Source organism: Bufo bufo, chromosome 2, assembly GCF_905171765.1.
Source record: "Bufo bufo chromosome 2, aBufBuf1.1, whole genome shotgun sequence".
Lineage (NCBI taxonomy): Eukaryota > Metazoa > Chordata > Amphibia > Anura > Bufonidae > Bufo > Bufo bufo.
The window spans coordinates 648,855,994-648,876,343 of record NC_053390.1 but is presented as its reverse complement, the minus strand read 5'-3'; positions in this window follow the sequence as shown (position 1 = coordinate 648,876,343).

Below are 20,350 nucleotides of genomic sequence, written 5' to 3'. Positions count from 1 at the left end.
TTTTGAGTTCCACCCATATATTTCCCGTTAAATTCATTATCTTATTTCCTGTGCTATTTTTCCCTAGTGTTCCTGACTCCAAGACCTCTAAATAATTTATGTCCCCTATCCATCCCATTTTTACTAACTCATCCCTCCCCACCGTTCCTTTTAACGTTCCATTTATCTGTGTATATTGTGTTATTAAATAATAAAAAAAACAATTTGGAACTGCTAAACCACCATCTCTTACTGGGAGTTGAAGAGCCTCTCTCTCTAGCCTGGAGGTATCACCTTTACATATAAAATCCCCCATTAAACTATCTAACAACCTGAAGAGTTTTTTCGGGAGCCACATTGGGGAGTTTTGTAAAACATAATTTTTATTAAATTCACTCGACCCAGCATTCATAATGGTAGTTTTTTCCAGATGTGTATTTTGGTTCTAAGTTCTTTTATTAAAGGGAGTACATTTAATTTTTCGTAATCTTGTATGTTTCTAGAGATCTGTATACCTAAATATTTAAAACTCTCATGTTGTTCAAGCACGTGTACCCTTGCAAAATTTTGTGATAGCCCCTTACCTAATAACATCATATGGGACTTCTCCCAATTTATATTTACCCCTGAAAAGAAACCAAACGTATCTATTATATCTATGACTCTATTAAACTCATCTCCCGTATTGTGCAAAAATAATAAAATATCATCGGCATACATTATTAATTTTTCCTTTCCATCCCTATATTGAAAACTATTGTACTCACCATTATTTCTTATCAAACATGCCAAGGGTTCTATTGCAATAGCGAATAATATTGGGGAGAGAGGGCATCCCTGCCTAGTGCCCCTATGAAGGGCAAAAGGCAGGGACAAGCTCCCATCCACCATCACCCTGGACCTAGGATTGGAATATATGAGTTGAATCCATCGTATAAATCCCTCCCCTATACCAAACTTTTTCAAAACTGCCCATAAATACTCCCACTCGATAAAATCAAAAGCCTTTTGTGCATCCAATGAAAGTATAGCTTTTTCACCGGCTTCTATTTTATTAGCTTCAATATTAAGGTACAGCCTTCTAATATTTGAGTATATTGTCCTTCCTGGTATAAAACCTGTCTGATCTTCTTGGATTATACCTTTAATCACCTTGGAGAGCCTACCTGCCAAAACCTTTGCTAGAATCTTCACGTCCGTATTCAACAAAGATATTGGTCTGTATGACCCGGGATCTAATTGCTCTTTACTCTTTTTTGGGATCAGTGTTATTATTGCTTCTTTCATTGTCTCTGGTAACTCACCGTTTTTTTGTGCCTGTTTTCCATCTACAGGCTACATTTAGGTGCTCCTGTGAAGCCTGGGCCATACCAGCCACTCTTGAGTGGGACTTGCAGACTCCTCCCTCCTCCCATTGCTGGCATGGTAGATGCTGAAGTTAACTGGTGAGTGGTCTGTGAGTCGGTCCTCACACTCCTGTAATTCGCCCACTGGACCCTGATATTGTCCATACGGCTCAGGTAGGTGAGTGTTAGGACCCAAGCTACTTGAGAAACCTTGGCACAGTGCTCGGGCGCAGACATGTCCTCATGTAGGACATGTTGGCTAATCTCTCAATTTTAACACCAGTTTGAGGACTTAGTAAGATTGCAGAGTGCACCTGTCCTTGTTATTAGAATGTCTCAAATTAAGCTGTAGTCCTTGCTATCTGATATATACTGTATTCTGGCAACTGAAATTAACTAGAAACACTAAATTGTAAACAAGAACTAAGGGCTCCAGTTTAGGCCACATTCAGATGGCCGTAACAAGGCTTTTTACAGTAGCCATATATAGTGCTAAGCATGGAATTAGGCCTCATCAGGTCATAGCAGGGAAGTGTTTCCCCAAATTTTTGTTTTGTTGACACTAGGATCCGATCCCATTGCTGGTACATCTATGCAGAGAATTGGCTACCAGGGCCATTACAAAGACTATTCGATGTAGGTGCCAGGTAATAATTGCTAATCAAGCAATTTGGATATTAATGCATTAACAAGTCAGTCTAAAAGCAGTGAGATGAGAAATTACAGTATAAAGTAACTACAATTTCTGAAAATTATAGGGTTCCAGGGTTAAGATGTGATAATTGTTATATTAGACAAATAAACTCATATTTTCATCCTGATCAGTGTCCATACTGTAACCGGTTAATACTGCAACTTGGGATATGGACATAGGGAAAATGTTTTAATCCCTTAAAGGGAACCTGTCACTGGGATTTTGGGTATAGAGCTGAGGACATGGGTTGCTAGATGGCCGCTAGCACATCCACAATACCCAGTCCCCATACCTCTGTGTGCTTTTATTGTGAAAAAAAACGATTTGATACATATGCAAATTAACCTGACATGAGTCCTGTCCCTGACTTATCTCATGTGCTAGAGGCCATCTAGCAACCCATGTCCTCAGCTCTATACCCAAAATCGAGGTGACAGGTTCCCTTTAAGAAGGTATTCCAGTGTTAATGATTAAATATATTTAGTAGAGTTGAGCGAACCCGAACTGTAAAGCGGACCCGAACCCGAACATTTCCGTAAAAGTTCAGGTTCGGTGTTCGGCGCTTTCTTGGCGCTTTTTGAAAGGCTGCACAGCAGCCAATCAACAAGCGTCATACTACTTGCCCCAAAAGGCCATCACAGCCATGCCTACTATTGGCATGGCTGTGATTGGCCAACTGCAGCATGTGACCCAGCCTCTATATAAGCTGGAGTCACGTAGCGCCGCCCGTCACTCTGCTCGGATTAGTGTAGGGAGAGGCTGCAGCTGCTGTCAGGGAGAGATCAGGGAGAAATATTATCAAGAACTGCCTTTTTACTCAGCGATCTACATCAAATGTGTTTTGTGGGTGCAGTGCACAATTTTTTTAAGCCTGCACTGAGCCAACTTCTGCTGAAAACGAACTTTTTTTTACTTCAGTTTGTCAATATCAATACATAATCGGCAGCCATTTTATGTAACAATAGTGCACCAGCACTATCTATCTGCATGTCTGCTAGTCCAGAAATACAGCGTTTTGCTTGTTGTGCTTAAAAAAAACTTTTTTTCATATATTGCACATCTGTGATTACACTTGCATAGGTGACTGTCACATTTAGGCCACAAATAAGGCTTTTAGGATACTGTGGTGAAAAATCCCTCTGATATTGCACATCTGGGATTACAAGTGCATAAGGGACTGTCACATTTAGGCCACAAATACGGCTATTAGGTTACTGTTGTTAAAAAAAAACTTTTTAATATACTGCGCATCTAGGATTACACGTGCATAGGTGACTGTCACATTTAGGCCACAAATACGGCTATTAGGTTACTGTTGTTAAAATAAACCTTTTTTTCATATACTGCATATCTGTGATTACACGTGCATAGGTGACTGTCACATTTAGGCCACAAATAAGGCTTTTAGGATACTGTGGTGAAAAAACCCTCTGATATAGTGCACATCTGTGATTACACGTGCATAAGTGACTGTCACATTTAGGCCACAAACACCGCTGTCATATAGAGTTTAAAAAAAAAAAATTTGTGCAATCCCCTACATCAGGGTTTATATTGGCGGTTAATTTTTTTTAACATCCTTAACCACTTTTTACTTTGCTTTGTGAACGCTAACTATGAGGCAAACATCTAATAAGGGACGCGGTCATGGTCGTGGTGATGGTGTTGGTGGAGCCTCTGGTGCAGGGAGAGGACGTGCCATTCTGCCACAGCTACACGTCCTACTGAACCTACTACCTCAGGTCCCAGTAGCCGCCAGAATCTACAGCGATATTTGGTCAGGCCTACTGCCGTTCTAAGGATGGTAAGGCCTGAGCAAGTACAGGCGCTAGTCAATTGGGTGGCCGACAGTGGATCCAGCACGTTCACATTATCTCCCACCCAGTCTTCTGCAGAAAGCGCACAGGTGGCGCCTGAAGCCCATGCCCATCAGTCTGTAACATCACCCCCGTGCATATCAGGGAACCTGTCTGAGCCTCAAGTCATGCAGCAGTCTCTTATGCTGTTTGAAGACTCTGCTGGCAGGGTTTCCCAAGGGCATCCACCTAGCCCTTCCCCAGGGTTGGAAGACATAGAATGCACTGATGCACAACCACTTATGTTTCCTGATGAGGACATGAGAATACCACCTCAGCACGTCTCTGATGATGACGAAACACAGGTGCCAACTGCTGCGTCTTTCTGCAGTGTGCAGACCGAAAAGGAGGTCAGGGAGGAAGACTGGGTGGAAGATGATGCAGGGGACAATGAGGTCCTAGACCCCACATGGAATGAAGGTCGTGCCACTGACTTTCAGAGTTCGGAGGAAGAGGCAGTGGTGAGACAGAACCAACAGCGTAGCAAAAGCGGGAGCAGGGTGCAAAAGCAGAGCAGCCGTCGCCAAAACAGTTCGCCTGCTACTGGCCACCGTCAACAGGGACCGAGCACACCAAAGGCAGCTTCAAGGAGTTCCCTGGCATGGCACTTCTTCACACAATGTGCTGACGACAAGACCCGAGTGGTTTGCACGCTGTGCCATCAGAGCCTGAAGCGAGGCATTAACGTTCTGAACCTTAGCACAACCTGCATGACCAGGCATCTACATGCGAGACACGGGCTGCAGTCGAGTAAGCACCTTCAAAACCAAGAAAAGGCTCAGGCCCCTCCTGCTCCCTCTTCTGCTGCTGCCTCGGCCTCTTCCTCCGCCTCTGGAGGAACGTTGGCACCTGCTGCCCAGCAAACAGAGGATGTGCCACCAACAACACCACCTCCATCACCAAGCATCTCCACCATGTCACACGGAAGCGTTCAGCTGTCCATCTCACAAACCTTTGAGAGAAAGCATAAATTCCCACCTAGCCACCCTCGATCCCTGGCCCTGAATGCCATAATTTCTAAACTACTGGCCTTTGAAATGCTGTCATTCAGGCTGGTGGAGACTGACAGCTTCCAACAGCTCATGTCGCTTGCTGTCCCACAGTACGTCGTTCCCAGCCGTCACTACTTCTCCAGGAGAGCCGTGCCCTCCCTGCACAACCAAGTATCGGATAAAATCAAGTGTGCACTGCGCAACGCCATCTGTGGCAAGGTCCACCTAACCACAGATACGTGGACCAGTAAGCATGGCCAGGGACGCTATATCTCCCTAACTGTACACTGGGTAAATGTAGTGGCGGCTGGGCCCCAGGCGGAGAGCTGTTTGGCGCACGTCCTTCCGCCGCCACGGATCGCAGGGCATCATTCTTTGCCTCCTGTTGCCTCCTCTTCCTACTCGGCTTCCTCCTCCTCTTCAATCACCTCCTCATCCGGTCAACGACAGACCTTCACCACCAACTTCAGCACAGCCAGGGGTAAACGTCAGCAGGCCGTTATGAAACTGATGTGTTTGGGGGACAGGCCCCACACCGCTCAGGAGTTGTGGCGGGGTGTAGAACAACAGACCGACAAGTGGTTGCTGCCAGTGAGCCTCAAGCCCGACCTGGTGGTGTGCGATAATGGGCGAAATCTCGTTGCAGCTCTGGGACTAGCCGGTTTGACGCACATCCCTTACCTGGCGCATGTGCTGAATTTGGTGGTGCAGAAATTCATTCACAACTACCCCGACATGTCAGAGCTGCTGCGTAAAGTGCGGGCTGTCTGTGGGCGCTTCCGGCATTCTCATCCTGCCGCCGCCCGGCTGTCTGCTCTACAGCATAACTTCGGCCTTCCCCCGCACCGCCTCATATGCGACGTGCCCACCAGTTGGAACTGCAGTGCCTGCGCAACGACAGCAGAGTTGCCCACATTTTAACGTGTGCTGACTACTGGGTGGCCACCCTGCTGGATCCCTGTTACAAAGACAATGTGCCGTCCTTAATTCCCTCACTGGAGCGTGATCGGAAGATGCACGACTAAAGGCGCACGCTGGTAGACGCGCTCCTGAGAGCATTCCCGACTGACGCCGGGCGACAAGTGGAAGCACAAGGCGAAGGAAGGGGAGGAGGAAGAGGTCGCCAACGCGGCTGTGTCAGCGCCAGAACCTCAGAAGGCAGGGTTAGCATGTGCAAAAGCTTTGTCACCTCGCCGCAACAACCGGCCCCAACTGCTGATATGGAGCGTGTTAGCAGGAGGCAGCATTTGAACAACATGGTGGAACAGTACCTGTGCACACGCCTACATGTACTGACTGATGGTTCTGCCCCATTCAACTTCTGGGTCTCCAAATTGTCCACATGGCCAGAGCTTGCCCTGTATGCCTTGGAGGTGCTGGCCTGCCCTGCAGCCAGTGTACTCTCTGAACGTGTATTTAGCACGGCAGGAGGCGTCATTACAGACAGACGCAGCCGCCTGTCCACAGCCAACGTGGACAAGCTCACATTCATTAAAATAAACCAGGCTTGGATCCCACAAGACTTGTCTGTACCTTGTGCAGAATGGACATTTATACCACCATCAAACATACATTCTTGTACTCAAGTAAAGTGCAATGATTCTTTGTTTTCTCTTTTTTTATTTGTCCCAATATTTTGGGGGCTACCTACCCCAATAAAAAAATAAAAATAAACATTGTTGGCTACCTCCTCCTCCTTTATTGCTGCCTCCACCTACAACACCACATTCACCGCCTCCTCAACCTCCGACTCCATATCCACCTCCTTCTCTGAGTTGCAGGTTAATAATTGTAATTTTTAGTTATTTTATTTTAAGTTATTACCCTATACACATTTGTTTGTAGAGCAGTTGCCATGCTCTTAAGCACATTTTACTGCCCTTTACATCCCTCTAGCCTTTTCAAGGACTATTTTAGAGCCATTTTAATGCAAAAAAGTGCCAATTTTAGTGCCCTAAATTGAAAAAAATCTTATTTTCAATTGTCGGGTGACATTTTACCATTTTTGGCGTATACAAACCCCTGCTGTTCCTGGGTGACAGGGGCTTAAATCTCTCAAAATCGTCTGTTCTATTGCTGGGTGACATGAACCCCCTTTTGCCGTGAATGAACCCCTGCTGTGCCTGGGTGAAAGGGGCCTAAATCTCTCAAAATCGTCTGTTCTATTGCTGGGTGACATGAACCCCCTTTTGCCGTGAATGAACCCCTGCTGTGCCTGGGTGACAGGGGCCTAAATCTCTCAAAATCGTCTGTTCTATTGCTGGGTGACATGAACCCCCTTTTGCCGTGAATGAACCCCTGCTGTGCCTGGGTGACAGGGGCCTAAATCTCTCAAAATCCTCTGTTCTATTGCTGGGTGACATGAACCCCCTTTTGCTGTGAATGAACCCCTGCTGTGCCTGAGTGACAGGGGCCTAAATCTCTCAAAATCGTCTGTTCTATTGCTGGGTGACATGAACCCCCTTTTGCAGTGTAAATCACTAATATTTGGCGTCTGTGTATGACACTAAAGGTTGTATTAGTTATGATACACGTGCTCAGTAAATAGCCACAGGCTTTAGACAGTGTAGCTATCCTTCAGCCACACGGTCTATTATCAATCTGCCTAGCGCTGCTTAGCAATGTTCACTGCTCACATCGCTTGATGTAAATGCAATGTGGCAGTATGTTTGGCCACATACACAGAGATCTCTCCTTACACTCTAACACACCCCCAGATTGCATACACTCCGTCCCTCTATCTATCCTCAGCTTGTATAATTGAAACTACTGCTCAGCCCTGACTACAGTCATGGCCAAAAGTTTTGAGAATGACACAAATATTAGTTTTCACAAAGTTTGCTGCTAAACTGCTTTTAGATCTTTGTTTCAGTTGTTTCTGTGATGTAGTGAAATATAATTACACGCACTTCATACGTTTCAAAGGCTTTTATCGACAATTACATGACATTTATGCAAAGAGTCAGTATTTGCAGTGTTCTTTTTCAGGACCTCTGCAATTCGACTGGGCATGCTCCCAATCAACTTCTGGGTCAATTCCTGACTGATAGCAACCCATTCTTTCATAATCACTTCTTGGAGTTTGTCAGAATTAGTGGGTTTTTGTTTGTCCACCCGCCTCTTGAGGATTAAGATCTGGGGAGTTTCCAGGCCATGGACCCAAAATGTCAACGTTTTGGTCCCCGAGCCACTTAGTTATCACTTTTGCCTTATGGCACGGTGCTCCATCGTGCTGGAAAATGCATTGTTCTTCACCAAACTGTTGTTGAATTGTTGGAAGAAGTTGCTGTTGGAGGGTGTTTTGGTACCATTCTTTATTCATGGCTATGTTTTTGGCCAAAATTGTGAGTGAGCCCACTCCCTTGGATGAGAAGCAACCCCACACATGAATGGTCTCAGGATGCTTTACTGTTGGCATGACACAGGACTGATGGTAGCGCTCACCTTTTCTTCTCCGGACAAGCCTTTTTCCAGATTCCCCAAACAATCGGAAAGAGGATTCATCGGAGAATATGACTTTGCCCCAGTCCTCAGCAGTCCATTCACCATACTTTCTGCAGAAGATCAATCTGTCCCTGGTGTTTTTTTTTTGGAGAGAAGTGGCTTCTTTGCTGCCCTTCTTGACACCAGGCCATCTTCCAAAAGTCTTTGCCTCACTGTGCGTGCAGATGCGCTCACACCTGCCTGCTGCCATTCCTGAGCAAGCTCTGCACTGGTGGCACTCCGATCCCGCAGCTGAATCCTCTTTAGGAGACGATCCTAGCGCTTGCTGGACTTTCTTGGACGCCCTGAAACCTTCTTAACAAGAATTGAACCTCTTTCCTTGAAGTTCTTGATGATCCTATAAATTGTTGATTGAGGTGCAATCTTAGTAGCCACAATATCCTTGCCTGTGAAGCCATTTTTAAGCAATGCAATGATGGCTGCACGCGTTTCTTTGCAGGTCACCATGGTTAACAATGGAAGAACAATGATTTCAAGCATCACCCTCCTTTAAACATGTCAAGTCTGCCATTTTAACCCAATCAGCCTGACATAATGATCTCCAGCCTTGTGCTCGTCAGCATTCTCACCTGAGTTAACAAGACGATTACTGAAATGATCTCAGCAGGTCCTTTAATGACAGCAATGAAATGCAGCGGAAAGGTTTTTTGGGGATTAAGTTAATTTTCATGGCAAAGAAGGACTATGCAATTCATCTGATCACTCTTCATAACATTCTGGAGTATATGCAAATTGCTATTATAAAAACTTAAGCAGCAACTTTTCCCATTTCCAATATTTATGTTATTCTCAAGACTTTTGGCCACGACTGTAAAATCACACACACAGAACACAAATACCCCCCCTGACATGTTTCACCGCCTTAGCGACTTCGTCAGGGGAGAAAGGCATAATAGTGATCGCTCGCTGCCAAACGCCCTATTAAATATTTTTTTTTACCCTCCCACCTCGGATCTCTCCACCAATGTCTATTCCTCATTTGTAATAGGCAGCGGGAACTGACCACTCCAGAGAAGGAGCGGTGCACAAGTCACCAGGTGCCAGCCGCTCCCCCTCTCTCTTTCACTGCCGCCTGCTAGTATGCGCCGATCTCCCTTCGGGGCCACAGGGGATCCGTGCACCAATAGGAGTAAGGCTGCGCGTCATTCCTTTGTTAACTCTTTATGGGCAATGGAAACAAGTCTATGAGAGCATGATCTAGCATAGATAGATGTTACAGTCGGGGCCATATCAAAAGGCATAATATAATTGTTACAATTGTTATTTCAGATTAGAAATAACGATGTCTGGTACATCTGGTTATCAAAGATATTACAGCAATACTTTTATATTTTTTATTATTTATTATTAATCATTCATAATAAACAGCATACATTGACAACCTTCTATTCCGTTATTATGGATATATTTATAACTACCAGAATAAGGGCCATAAATTGTTTTTATCTACTTTCAATATTATGTAATATCATAACTGTAACCCATACATTCATAGTTATTATGGCCACTACCCAATTTTATGAGTTTCTAACTAACATAGACTGTGTATTAGGTCCTTGGAGAAAACAAAGGTCCCATCGCCTTATGATTGCATATAAATGTGGAGGATCCAGGTGTATACCACTGGATTATTAACATAATAAAACAAAAACAAAAAAATTGGGCGTATTAAGACCTAATCCGACAGTCTTTCAGTTTATTGTATAGGTCTATAACCGTATGATCTTATAATCTAATATATATTTCTATAATGGCCGTCCATTAAATAAAGGCAGTATATGAGAAGCCTTCATTTAGGCCATTGGGACTCAATGACTGTAGCCTATGTATCCATCTCACCTCCTCCTGTAACCGTTTTTTATCTAGATTGCCGTTTCTTGGGCCTAGCTTAATTTTCACAAGACCCCAGAATTTTAAGACTCCCATATTATAGTTATGGACATATGAAATATGTCTATATAGGGAGGTATCCTTTTTTGTATTTATGGCACTAATGTGGCCTGAGATTCTGTTTCTTAATTCCTGCACCGTTTTTCCCACAAAAAGTTTGGGGCAGGTGCAGGATGCCATATAGATAATGCCACTGCTGCGACAATTAAATAAATCTCTGGTATATTCACGTCCATTCACTGGGTTTATGAATCTTTTAATTTTGGGCAGAAACTTAGTTCTTGATTTTAACCATATCTCATTGTCCAATTGTACTTTTGGGAGGAAGCTATGGACCAATTGGTCTCTCAAATTTGGTCCTAGTCTATACGTGATGCTTGGAAAAGATGGTAAGACACCATGTTAGTCTGGATCGCTCGTCAATATTCTCCAATGTCTCCTGAGAATATTCATTATTTGCTGATGACACCCATCATAGAGAATGTGTTCTCCCTCCCAAAATAACAGCACGTCGTCAATAAATATGCCCCAAAACAAAATGTGACTCGTGAATTGTGAAAAGGCTTCTGAAAATACAATTTGATCTTCCTACCACCCAAGAAATAGGTTAGCGAAGGCCGATACGCAAGGCGTGCCCATTTAGGTACCTTTTGTCTGATGATAAAAGGTACTGTTACATAAAAAATAATTGTGCGTGAGAATAAATTTAAGTAAATTCAAAACAAATACATTGTTTGTAAAAAGACGTGCTCTTAGTATTAAGAAAGAATTTTGTTGCTTTGATGCCCAGTTCATGGTCAATATTGCTGTATAAAGCTTCGACATCAAGGCTCGCTAAATATGTGGATGTCGTCAGTGTAATATAATTAATTTTACCCAATGCATCTTTGATATCCTTGATGTAAGAAGGTAATGATGTAACAAAAGGCCTTAATATACTATCCACATATTCACTTGCAGGTTGAGTCAGGGAATCATTCCCGGAAAAAATTGGTCGACCGGGCATTGGTGTCTTATTCTTATGCACCTTTGGAAGTGCATAAAATGTCGCAATTGTTGAATTCTTATTGTACAAGAATTCATATTCTTCCTTAGATACTAAGCATTGACCTTTGCTTCTTTCAAAATACCATGCAATTCCTCAAGATATATATTCGTAGGATTCTCTGATAGAATTTCATAGGTTTTTTCATCCATTAATAGACTCTCTACCATTTGATCATAGTCGGTCCTGTTTTGAACCACTATGTTCCCCCCTTTATCTCTTGGTTTTATGACAATATCTTTGTTAGTTTTTAATTCTTCCAGCGCCAACATCTCCTCTGATGTCAAATTCTCTGGGATATTGTCCATCTTAATTTTAAGATTATTTATTTCCTGGGTTACCATGTCCAAAAACGTTTCTATATTTTTAGATTATGAAAAGGCCGGGGTCCATTTATATCTCGGTTTAGGGTTTGTCAATGGAGGTTCAATGTCACATGATATTCCCTCACTCTCCAAATTAAGATTTTCCAAAGTCCTTAGAGTTTGTTGTTCATTCTGGATCAATTTATTCATGTCAAATGTAGTGCTTTTAAACTGTTTGTGCCGTGCCAACTTTCGTGCAAATAAATTAATATCCTTCACCCAAATCGATTTGACAAATCGTGGTACTGGAGTAAATGTGAGCCCTTTTTGTAGTAATTTATTTTGTGCTTCTGTGAGTGAAATTGCCGACAGGTTGATCACTAGGGCCGTATTTTGTTCTTCACCCGTTATTTCTGCAACATTTATTATCATATTTTGAGACTCCTTCTCAACACTTGTGAATATCCCCTCAGAGCCCTGTGGTAATATATCTTTCACATGTACTATTGTTTCACATGAAACCCCCATTTTCCATTTCATCACCATGACGGCCACACAGGAGGTTGACCCATGACCTCTGTAGGGGCAGCAACAGAGAAGAGGTTAAATTGCCCCCTCCCACCTCCACTCCCCAGTGTTCCTGTCCCTACTGAGGCCAGGGGCAGAGAAGAGTCTCCCTGCGCGTCAGGGAGATGAAGAGGAAGCTATCCTTTTTTCTTTTTCTTTTTTTTACTTTAGCTCCAGGAGGTCCGAGGACGGTCTCCTGGTCTTTCTTACCTTAGCTCCAGCGGGAGCTCCCCAGTCCGCCAGCGGTCGCGTACTTATGCTGGGCTGGGGGTATCGGGAGGACTCGTTCTGGTTCATCCGGAGCCTGCTCCCGGGCCGCATGGTTCCTCCTCTCCCCCGGTGGGGCGGGCAGTGCAGTGGCTGGCGTGCGTGCACGCCGACGTCAATGAGTAATGACGTCACTTCCGGGTCCCGGTCACGTGACCAAGCCGGAAGTCTTCATGGACGGGAGGCAGAGCAGTATAAGAAGCGGGCAAGCCACGGCAGACGCCGATCTGAGGTCTGAGTAAGTACCAGATATCCACTGGCACCCCCAGCATGTCGGGTCCTGAGCTGCAGGTTTCTATGGAGCCTGATGCCCCCATACTGCCTCCCGTAAGTTCCCCTGGTGGGACCCCTATTTACTTAAACTGTTAAACTTCTTGGTAAATCCTCATGTCTTTCCCTGATGGCTCTCCTCCATCTTTATTTTTCATATCCCCAGGTAAAGGAGGCACAGAAAAAGATTAAAAAGCCTTCCCGTTGTTTAACTTGCTAAAAAAAATTACCTGAGGGATATGCAAAAAAGTTATGCAAGGACTGTATTTCAGACGTAATCCGCCAAGAACAGCCTTCGCTTATGAAAAGCATCAGTTCGGTGGTTCAGGAGAAGCTGAGAGACGCCAGGTCTGGGGTACCCGATCCCCAACCTCAACCCCCTAAACAGCCAAGGATAAAAGATATTTCTTCTTCGGATTCGGACATGGAGAATGAAGCTTCCTCCTCCAGACTGTGGGAAGAGGACACCTCCCTTTCCAAAGGAGAAATTTCGGAGAGTGATAGGAAATTCTATTTCTCTGCTATGGAGATGCACGACCTATTAAAAGCGGTTAGTGCCACCATGGGGATTGAGCAGGCCCCTAAGACTCATTCCATCCAGGATGAAATGTTCGTGCGGCTGAGAGTGAAAAGGGCAATGGTATTTCCCATAAATGAGAACATCAGAGACATGGTGTTGGAGGAATGGTCTGAACCAGAGAAAAGATTGGGACTATCCAAAGAATTCAAAAACCGTTTAGTTTTTGACCCATCTCAGTCAAAACTGTTTGAAACTCCAAAAATAGATGTCCAGGTGGCAAAAGTAAATAAAAAGACCGCTTTGCCATTTGAAGATGCGGCTCAGCTTAAAGATGCCATGAAACGCAAAGCGGACGCCCTTCTAAGAAAATCATGGGAGGCATCCATGTACGGGCTCAAAACTAATATAGCGGCCACGTCTGTGGCCAGATCCATGCTCTTGTGGCTGAATGAACTGGAGAATCATTTAAGGAACAGAACTTCTAGGGAAGAAATCCTTCAGTCCTTACCACTACTGAAATCTGCTACAGAGTTTTTAGCTGATGCCTCGGCTGAATCCATTCGATTCAGCTCCAGGGATGCGAGCTTATCTAATGCTGCATGTAGAGTGCTATGGTTAAAGTCCTGGTCAGGGGACAAAGCCTCCAAGATGAAGCTCTGCTCAATCCCCTTCTCAGGGGAATACGTGTTTGGCCCTGTCTTAGACAAAATCCTAGAGAAGGCTGCGGATAAAAAGAAGGGCTTCCCAGAAGATAGACCCTATAGAAGGAACCAGTCGTTTTGTCCTTATGCCAGCCAGAACAGGTCCTATAAGGGCAAGGGCAAATCAGGCCGCTGGGCCTACCCTAAAGGGGGTAAAGGTAGGGGTTTCCTTTTCAAACCCCAGACTAAGTCTGACAACAAGCAATGACGCCATTGTTGGAGGGGAGGCTGAGAGATTTCCTCGGCCCCTGGGAGAAGATAACAAAAAATCCCTGCGCTCTGGAAATCATTTGGTCAGGATGCAAAATAGAGTTCACTTCCATCCCCCCAACAAAATTCGTCATCACAAATGTAGGCTCCAGAAATTCCAGGCAAAACATTCTTTCGGGTGTCCAGGAACTAGTGGAAAAAGGAGCGGTAGTTCCAGTCCCAGTTTCCCAATTAAAACAGGGATACTATTCGACTCTGTTTCTAGTAAGAAACAAAGAAGGATCATTTTGCACGATAATAAATCTGAAGCACTTGAACAAAATTGTCCTATACAGGAGATTCAAGATGGAATCCCTGAAGTCGATTATCCCCCTAATAAATATGGGAGCAGCCATGTGCTCGGTCGATTTAAGGGACGCATATTATCATATCCCAATCCATCCCAACCATCAAAAATTCCTGCGATTCGCAGTTCAGGACTTACACAACCGGATCCTTCATTTCCAGTTCACAGCCCTCCCATTCGGGATCTCATTTGCTCCGAGACTCTTTACAAAACTGGTAATAGAAATGGTGGCATCTATGAGACAAGAGGGACTCAACATAGTACCATACCTGGACGACGTTTTGATCATAGGCGATTCAAGGACTCTCCTTCTACCTCACTTAGAAACATTTTTGTCCCGTCTGGCGGAGCTGGGCTGGATAGTGAACAGGTCAAAGTCCGTTCTACATCCCTCCACGAGCGTGACCTTCCTAGGTGTAACCCTGGACTCACAAAAACAAAAAACCTTTCTCCCTCAGGTCAAAATCCAGGCCCTCAAACAGAAGGTAAGAAGATTCCAATTGAAAAGAGTATGTTCTATAAGAGAGGCGATGAGCCTCTTGGGCCTTCTAACTTCCTGCATCCCCTCAGTAGAATGGGCTCAGGCACATTATCGTGTCATGCAAAGCTGGATTCTGAATCGGTGGAACAAAAAATTTGGATATTTAGACCACAGGTTGCGGATCCCAAGCTCCGTAAAGATATCCCTATCCTGGTGGACAGTGGAGAGAAACTTGTCCAGGGGAGTCCCATGGAGCAGATCCCCATCAATCACAATCCTCACGGACGCCAGCAAATCAGGATGGGGGGCAAAGGTCGAGGACAGATACTACCAGGGCTCCTGGTGGAAGGAAACGTCCATTCAATCTTCCAATTTCAGGGAACTGTACGCTGTCTGGAAGAGCCTGAATTCAGCCAGGGAGCTTCTAAAAAACCGCCATGTAAAGATCCTATCGGACAACATGACAACTCATACCTCAGACACCAGGGAGGTACACGCTCAAAAAGACTCCAGAGCATTGCGGAAGAAATATTCTCCTGGGCAGAGAAAGAAGTGAGATCTATCTCGGCAGTCCACTTGAAGGGCTCTCTGAACCAGGAAGCAGACTTCCTCAGCAGACAAAAAATAGACCACTCAGAGTGGTCATTGAAACAAGAAGTGTTCGAGACGATAACCAGGAGATGGGGCCTCCCTACGATAGACCTGTTCGCCTCAAAAGAAAATGCTAAACTAAGAACATTCTGTTCGCTGAACCCAAGAGACCACCCCTGGAGAATCGATGCTCTATCACTGATTTGGAATTGGGGCTTGGCATACGCCTTTCCCCCTCTCCCCCTGATTCCGAGAATAATTCAGAAAATCATGGAAGGGAGGACGACCGTTATACTGATCACACCTTTTTGGCCAAAGAAGAGATGGTTTCCCCTACTCCGGAAACTAGCAATAGAGGAACCCTGGAAGTTACCACCCATCCGGGACATTCTTCACCAAGGTCCTATTCTTCACCCTCATCCAGAGTTCTTCAAGCTCACAGCATGGATCCTGAGGTCGCCATACTGAAACACCAATGTCTTTCTGACATAGTCATTTCTACAATGAAATACTGTCGGATAAAAGTGACATCCGCAATATACCTTAAAATATGGAAAAGGTTTTGCTCATGGTCTGGTGAGATAGAACCAAACCTCAGGGAACCTAACATCCAGAAGATCCTTGACTTCTTACAGAATGGTCTAGAGATGGGGCTTACTCCCTCTACATTGAAAGTGCAAATCTCCGCACTTAGTACCTTCTTCGACACCAGTCTCGCTGATCATAGGTGGATTAAGCGGTTTATCAGAGCAGCAATCAGGCTAAGGCCCTCCTTAAGATCTCGTACTCCTACCTGGGACCTAAACCTAGTCCTTAATGTACTTATGCATCCTCCTTTTGAACCCCTGGAAGACTGCACAATAAAAATACTCTCCTTCAAGACCGCATTTCTCATAGCCATTACTTCAGCCAGGAGGCTGGGAGAGATACAAGCACTCTCCATAAGAGAACCTTATCTCACTATCTCTGATGACAAAATCATCTTAAAACTAGATCCAGGATTTATGCCCAAGGTAGTCTCCAACTATCACAGAAGTCAGGAAATCATCCTCCCATCCTTTTGCGACAAACCAAAAAACCAGAGGGAAAGTGACCTCCATACTCTTGACGTCAGACGCACTGTACTGAGATACCTGGAAGCCACAAAAGACTTTAGAAAATATGACAGTCTTCTCATCCAGTTTGCAGGAAAGAATAGGGTCTCTAGGTCCTCCATTGCCCGATGGATTAAAGATACCATCTCTCTCTCCTACAAGCTTCAGAACCTGAATCCACCCGCAAACGTTCGGGCCCATTCCACTAGAACAGTTTCCACCACCTTTGCAGAAAGAGCAGGAGCTTCGCTAGATGACATATGCAGGGCGGCCACCTGGTCAAGCATACACACTTTTGTCAGACATTACCGCTTAGACTTATCCAGGTCTTCTGACCTTTCCTATGGATGCAAGATCCTTCAAGCGGTTGCCCCCCCCTAAATGTATAATTTTATAATTCTCCTGTGTGGCAGTCATGGTGATGAAATGGAAAACCGGAATTAGACTTACCGGTAATTTTGTTTCCATGAAATCACCATGAAGGCCTATATTTCCCTTCCCTTTTTTTTTTTTTTTTTATTGGTATAAAGTAATACCTTGAATTATTTTGCTTATGATTCTGGCACTCAGTAATCTTTGAAACACTGGGGAGTGGAGGTGGGAGGGGGCAATTTAACCTCTTCTCTGTTCCTGCCCCTACAGAGGTCATGGGTCAACCTCCTGTGTGGCTGTCATGGTGATTTCATGGAAACAAAATTACTGGTAAGTCTAATTCCGGTTTTTCTCGATCCCTCAATTAGACGCCACTCTGTCCTAAAAAAAAGGGGGGCAATGGGGAGAGTCACAAATAGGCCTATATTTGATTGTACGTTTGGTATCCTGCCTGTGCTGTAATTGTTGGGGTAGTTTGTGTATTTGTAACAGTTTATGACAGTCTGTGCTTGGGTCGCGATACATTGTGGTAACTGCACTCTAGAAACAGAAAAATAGGACAATACTCACTCCTGAGGACTTCATGTTTGACATTGGACGGAAGCATTTCAACAGATTACTCCCTCTCTTGGGGTTACGATATCTGTTGTATCTCACCTTTCTTTTTGTACCTCCTTTGTTTGAACCGGTAACACTAATTGTTTCTGTACCGGAAGTTTCAGACTCAAAATAGTCAGTATATCTCGTATTTTTCCCTACAAAATTATTCCTACTCTTCCAAGTATATACTCCAATTATCTGTATCAAACTCCAATTTATCACGGAGGTTTTTATAGTGTTTTCTTTCTTTTATTTCTTCTTTTAAAGTGTCAAGGCTGTTTGATAGTCTAGATTCCTGATTGTTAAAGTCTGAGTGTTAACTAAAGGTAAGTATGTCTTTGGTCTCCTGATTTAGTTGTTCGGAGATCCGTTCAGCTTTTCATAATCAACCATATACTTCACAAGTCTAAGAGTTTTCTGTTAAGGACCTTATCCAATCCCTTCACAAAATCTACATCATCAGTGTGGATATTTGGTCTCAACGGGCTCCCAAGGCCCCTATACACAATTCATTAGCTGATATACGTTTCCAAACTGGCTATTTCCCACCATGAATGATAGTATTGTTTATAAGTCTTACTAAGGTTTTTAAAACCTGTCTGAATGTCCGTATTGTTTAATGGAATCGCCTGATTTGAGAATACTTGACTGGCTTCCAATGAAAAATAATCTTTACTGATTCCTTGTGCCAAAAATCCTGCCATTACCAACTAAATAGGAAATTTCCTTTTAAGGGCAATGTAATTATGAGGGATAAGCCCTAACTTCAACAATGGAGAAATACGAGAAATACTGACTATTCTGAAACTTCCGGTACAGAAACAATTAGTGTTACCGGTTCAAACAAAGGAGGTACAAAAAGAAAGGTGAAATACAACAGATATCGCAACCCCAAGAGAGGGAGTAATCTGTTGGAATGCGTCCGTCCAATGTCAAACATGGAGTCCTCAGGAGTGAGTGGCTCAGTATTGTCCTATATTTCTGTTACTGGAGCGCAGTTACCACAATGTATCGCGACCCAAGCACAGACTATCATAAAAACTGTAACAAATACACAAACTACCCCAACAATTACAGCACAGAGCACAGGCCAGATACCAAAGGTACAATCAAATACAGGCCTATTTGCGACTACCCCCACTGCCCCTCTTTTTTTTAGGACAGAATGGCGTCTAATTAAGTGATTGAGAAAAATGGGGGTTTCATGTGAAACAATAGTACATGTGAAAGATATATTACCACAGGGCTCTGAGGGGATATTCACAAGTGTTGAGAATGAGTCTCAAAATATGATAATAAATGTCGCAGAGATAACAGGTGAAGAACATAATAGGGCCCGGGTGATCAATCTGTCGGCAATTTCACTCACAGAAGCACAAAATAAATTACTACAAAAAGGTCTCACATTTACTCCAGTGCCACGATTTGTCAAATTTATTTGGGTGATATTAATTTATTTGCACGTATGTTGGCACTGCACAAACAGTTTGAAAGCACTACTTTTGACATCAATAAATTCATCCAGAAGGAACAACTGCAGTAAGCCGGATTGTGACTAATGCACACTGGCGCAAAATTTATGGTTCTTAGTTCGTGACGCCAATTGCAATGTGCGCAGGTTATAGTCTCAGGGCCCTTTAAGATGTAATAACTCACGTACCAGGTGAGGAATGCCAGAGGGGGATAATGTCTCTGTGTAATGTCAACGGTGTCTCCTACCTTGGTACGGCTGGACTCCTGGATCCTGGCTCACTTGCAATAAAATTTGAGTGTGGTCAGTAGGAGTAATAGAGGAACTTTTATAGCAGTAAATGAGATCCAAACAGGTTATATGATCCAACTTGTCTTTACTGAATGGCAGCTTTTGATCCATACAAGATACAGTAATAGTCTTGGGTCCCAGCAGGTATGGGCAATATGTGGCAGGAATTTATATGTATTCTGCTTCTTGTCATATGCCTTAATAATCTGGCAGGTATCTGTCTTCTGCTCTGTCTGTAGTCTGCTTGGTTTGGGCCTGACTAGCTGAAGGAGGAATTTGGCTTCTCCTGGTCTTTGGATATGTACTCATAGGACTGCTCGCAGGGTATGATGGCTTCTTCCTGGAGATTTATAGTTCTGGAGATGGCTGCTTGCTTGTCAACCAGCTGAGGAAGATGACTCAGGCTGGGAAGGGTGATCCTGGGCCTCAGCCGAGGCTTGGATCCTAGGTTGGGATCCCTGTTTCTGGGAGCTCCTAGTAACACAGCCTTCCCCAACAGGGGGGGCTGGTTCACACTAACTAAACTTCCTTCTCCTCCTCATGAGACAGGACATGGGGACATCCCACTTCTGCTCACATAGGGGAGACCAGACTGGAATGGACTATTCCAGGCTGGAGATACTAACTATGACCTACTACATACTGCTGCCACCTGCTGGTGTACATTGAGATTACAGCAAATATTATGAAACAGGCATATCATGGCAATGCACAGTGGGATTACACAAGATGGACATACACATATGCACCTGACATTATTGTAGCAGAGATACAGAAGTTTAGTAACATACTTCAGGATGTTACACAACAAACTCTAAGGACTTTGGAAAGTCTTCATTTGGAGAGTGAAGGAATATCATTTGACATTGAACCTCCATTGACAGACCTTAAACCGAGATTTAAATGGACCCCGGCCTTTTCACAATATAAAAATATAGAAAAGTTTGTGGACATGGTA